This window comes from Oryctolagus cuniculus, chromosome Y, assembly GCF_051225735.1.
Source record: "Oryctolagus cuniculus isolate XC-2025 breed Fujian yellow rabbit chromosome Y, ASM5122573v1, whole genome shotgun sequence".
Classification (NCBI taxonomy): Eukaryota; Metazoa; Chordata; class Mammalia; order Lagomorpha; family Leporidae; genus Oryctolagus; species Oryctolagus cuniculus.
Genome location: NC_142889.1, coordinates 12,038,886 through 12,044,000, shown reverse-complemented (window position 1 = coordinate 12,044,000; position 5,115 = coordinate 12,038,886). Strand labels below are relative to the sequence as shown.

At 40.2% G+C, this 5,115-nt stretch overlaps 1 pseudogene; it reads left to right on the top strand.

Annotated features, from left to right (window-relative positions):
• Positions 1 to 1,491: 1,491 nt before the first annotated feature.
• On the top strand, positions 1,492 to 3,123 carry LOC149119237 (heterogeneous nuclear ribonucleoprotein Q pseudogene; annotated as a pseudogene).
• Positions 3,124 to 5,115: the final 1,992 nt, after the last annotated feature.

The window sequence follows — 5,115 nt, the reverse complement described above, 5'->3', positions numbered from 1 at the left end:
CTGAGACAAAATCCGGCGCCCTGACCGGGAGTAGAACCCAGTGTGCTGGTGCCGCAAGGCAGAGGATTAGCCTAGTGAGCCACGGTGCCAGCCAGAGACAATCAATTTAACACAATAGTAAGGGAGGACATCAACAACACCCCACTTTCTTCAATGGACATATCAACTATACAAAAAATCAGTAAAGAAACAAGAGCTAATCAAAACTCTGGACCAAATGTACCTAGCTGATATCTACAGAACTTATTTTTTTTTTAAAGATTTATTTTATTTGGGGTAAGTCCGATTGAGCATGTGCCAAACTGTACAGTTAGAAATGTGCCAGGGGATTCCAATTCAATCCCATCGAGGTGGCGTATACCAATGCCATCTCACTAGTCAAAGTGATCAGTTTCAGTTCATAATTGATCATAATGAGAGAATTAAGTGTCAAAGGGATCACATAAACAAGACTAGTGTCTGCTAATATTAACTGATAGAATTAAAATGAGAAAATTATACAACATGGGAAGTTGGATACACAGCAGACTTATAGAATTTTAGATGTCCTAACCAGCACTCTGGCCTCAGAATCAGCCCTTAAGGCATTCAGATCTGTCTAATAAGCCCATGAGAGTGTTTCAGGCATGGAAAGCCAAGACACTCTGGCAAAAAAAAAAAAAAAAAATGGCCTAAATGAAAGATCTCTGTCAGTGAGATCCCAGAGGAAAGAATGGGCCATCAAAGAAGGAGGTACCTTTCTCTGAAGGGAGGAGAGAGCTTCCACTTTGGCTATGGCCTTGTGTAAATAAGATCAGAGTTGGTGAACTCAAGCAGCATCCATAGCCTTGGCAGCTCATGACAAGAGCCTCCGGTGAGTGTCAACTGGGGGAGAGAGAAAGAGAGGAGCAGACTTGGCAGGGACTGGGGGACAGGGCAGAGAGAGCAAGAGAGGGAGGGAGTGAGCAAGCATGCCAGGAGTCAGCGAGAAGGGGCAAGGCTGCCACTCCTGCCTGAGGCACCGTGGATGGGAGTGGGGGCAGAGGGAAGGAACACAGAGGGAAGAAGAAAGGCCAAGAGGAGAAGGCGGCCAGAGGCAGAGGCGGCAGCGGCTGCTGGTGGTGGTGGTGGTGGTGATAGGGGAGAAGGAGGAGCAGGTGGAGGGCAGGGGCTGAGGGAGTGAGTGAGAGAAGCAGGTGCACAAGGGAGGGGAGGGGAGGGAAGGGGGGGATCATGCGGGGGCACGCGTGCGCACAGGGAGCACTCTCAGAGGCGAGTGTAACTGGATCAGGTTTGCTGCCAGCGGTGTGAACTTTGGCAGCCATTTTACAACAGCTCCACTCGCAGGGACACAGGGAGCAGTGAGCACGCAACCGGATCCCCTGGGACAGGATTCCTTGGCCACAGCCCAAAGGGGAGGGCTAGTTGCACATAGTGATTTAGATGAAAGAGCTATTGAAGCTTTGAAAGAATTCAATGAAGATGGTGCATTGGCAATTTTTCAGCAGTTTAATGACAGTGATCTCTCTCATGTTCAGAACAAAAGTGCCTTTTTATGTGGAGTCATGAAGACTTACAGGCAGAGAGAAAAACACGGGACCAAAGTAGTGGACTCTAGTAAAGGACCAGATAAGGTAAAAATTAAAGCATTCTTGGGAAGAACAGGCTACACACTTGATGTGACCACTGGACAGAGGAAGTATGGGGGACTGCCTCCAGATTCCGTTTATTCAGGTCAGCAGCCTTCTGTTGGCACTGAGTTATTTGTGGGGAAGATCCCAAGAGATCTATTTGAGGATGAGCTTGTTCCTTTATTTGAGAAAGCTGGACCTATTTGGGATCTTTGTCTTATGATGGATCCACTCACTGGTCTCAATAGAGGTTATGCATTTGTCACTTTTTGTACAAAAAAAAAGCAGCTCGGGAGGCTTTTAAACTGTATAATAATCATGAAATTCGTTCTGGAAAACATATTGGTGTCTGCATCTTGGTTGCCAACAATAGGCTTTTTGTGGGCTCTATTCCTAAGAGTAAAACCAAGGAACAGATTCTTGAAGAATTTAGCAAAGTAACAGCGGGTCTTACAGACGTCATTTTATACCACCAACCAGATGACAAGAAAAAAAAAAAAAAACAGAGGCTTTTGCTTTTTTGAATATGAAGATCACAAAACAGCTGCCCAGGCAAGGTGTAGGCTAATGAGTGGTAAAGTCAAGATCTGGAAAAATGTTGGAACTGTTGAATGGGCTGATCCTATAGAAGATCCTGATCCTGAGTTATGGCAAAGGTGAAGGTACTTTTTGTATGTAACCTTGCCAATACTGTAACAGAAGAGATTTTAGAATAAAATAGAATGAATAAAGAAACTGAAAGATTATGCATTCATTCATTTTGATGAACAAGATGGTGCTGTTAAGGCTATGGAAGAAATGAATGGCAAAGACTTGGAGGGAGAAAACATTGAAATTGTTTTTGCTAAGCCACCAGATCAGAAAAGGAAAGAAAGAAAAGCTCAGAGGCAAGCAGCAAAGAATCAGATGTATGATGATTACTACTATTATGGTCCAACTCATATGCCCCCTCCAACAAGAGGTCGAGGGCGTGGAGGTAGAAGTGTTTATGGGTATCCTCCAGATTATTATGGATGTCAAGATTATTATGATTATTTTGGCTATGATTACCATAACTATCATGGTGGATATGAAGATCCATACTATGGTTATGAAGATTTTCAAGTTGGAGCTAGAGGAAGGGGTGGTAGAGGAGCAAGGGGTGCTGCTCCATCCAGAGGTCATGGGACTGCTCCTCCCCATGGTAGAGCTGGTTATTCACAGAGAGGAGGTCCTGGATAAGCAAGAGGCATTGGTGGTGTGAGAGGAGGTGCCCAACAACAAAGAGGCTGCGGTCAGGGAAAAGGGGTCGAGGCCGGTCCTGACCTGTTACAATGAAGACTGACTTGCTATGTGGGATTACACCAGAAGCTTGCAGTGGAGTAATGGTAAGGAAATCAAGCAACCTTAAATATCTCGGCTGTATAGGAGCATATCCTATTGCAGAAGACCTCCCTATGAAGATCATGGAATCAAATACAGGACATTGAACTAATACTTGGACTTTGATATGAATTTCTTTAACAATTTTCTCTGTGGTGCAAGTTATTAAACTAAAGCTACTCTATTTTCCAAATGTGTTCCAACAGAAATCCTTCATAACTTCTATCATGATATCTTATTAAAGAATAAAGTTCTTCTCTTTAAAACATCTGCTCTAAGTAGATTTTCCCCTGTTTTTTTTTAAAATTAAGGATCCCAGCAGTGGTATTCTGAAATATTATCTTGAATTTGTGTATTTAAATTTTATTGCAGTGGTATAGATGAATTCCACTATTGGTATCCTTAAATTTTATTTCTGCTCACCAAGGTTAATCATGATTGTCTATATCATTTTATAGTAATAATCACTTTTGAATTGTGTTCAGATATGCAGCTTCAGGTGTAATCATCAGGGCTGGTTAGTCAGGCATTCCAGATAGTGGTTCTTTTCAGAATCTTTTTTAAAGGGTTGGTTAACTACCTCAGTAGCAGAGGATTGAACTATACCCTGGCTGTACTGTACATAGAAAAATCTTTGTAGATAAAAGCAAGGCTTGTTAAATATGATATGAGGGTAAGATTTTAATATACCAAATGTAACATTCTTAGTTGCCTTTAGTTTCAGAGGCTTGTAAGACTTCCTCATGACCATCATAACAGGCCTTGCTTTTGTCATATTTTGTGGCTTAAAAAGCAGCCTTGCTTCTTCAGATAGTGTAGTTATTTGGATGTATAATAGTTTAGCAAGATGTTACTTTTGTAAGACATCAGATGTTCAAAAAAAGTACATTTGAACTTGTACTAAATACTGCAGTGTCCCTTTATAAAAAGTCAGACTAAAACTGACAATTGTACAGCAAAGCCTGACATTTGGATATTTTGAAGTTTTTTCATAAATCATAGAAATTAGTATATGGCTGTAGTTTAGCTTTTTAGGTAAAAGGTATGTTTCATTAGTGCATTTCTTACTGCTGATCACTGTAAAAATGTGAATCAGCTTTCCATTTCCTATGCAGGTCATGGTAACTTATAGAGTAGAGTACAATCATTTGTGCTATGTTTTTAATTTTCTAAAGCACCTTGATGACAGTGAGTATTCAGTGGTGAAGCATCCTCTATTGAATCACCCTCAAAAATTTTTTTGCCAAGTCCTAAGTTGATAGCTTAAAGTCAAAAGTAAAATTATAGTTTAATTAGGACTTTGTGTAAATAAATCCCTTCTCCCCTTCCCGAAAGGGATACTGCAGTTATATCACACAATCCCAATAGGCACCATGATGAAGGTCAGAGCTTATACTTAATTAAGGTTTTATACACACCAGTTCCCCAGTAAATGCAAATTTAACAAGAAAATTAGACATGTCATATGTTCAAAATGCTCATGGCAAACAATCATTTTACATTCCTGCAAATAAAATTGTTTTATACTGTAAGCTGGAGGTGAGTGTAACTTATTTTAGTAATAAAGTTTTTATTTATTTTTTTTTTATCTTTTATTTAATGAATATAAATTTCCAAAGTACAACTTATGGATTACAATGGCTTCCCCCCCATACCGTCCCTCCCACCCACAACCCTCCCCTTTCCCACTCCCTCTCCCCTTCCATTCACATCAAGATTCATTTTCAATTATCTTAATATACAGAAGATCGGCTTAGTATACATTAAGTAAGGATTTCAACAGTTTGCTCCCACACAGAAACATAAAGTGAAAAATAATAGATGATTTTTTAAAATGATGATGAAATCAGAGCAGACCTATTGTCATGTTTAATCCCAGTGAGAGTCAAGTTGGGAATTGATAATTTCTTTTTTTTTTTTTTTTTTTACAGAGGATCAGTTTAGTATGCATTAAGTAAGGATTTCAACAGTTTGCACCCCCATAGAAACACAAAGTGAAATATATTGTTTGAGTACTCGTTATAGCATTAAATCTCAATGTACAGCACATTAAGGATAGAGATCCTACATGAGGAGTAAGTGCACAGTGACTCCTGTTGTTGACTTTACCAATTGACACTCCTGTCTATGGCATCAGTAATCT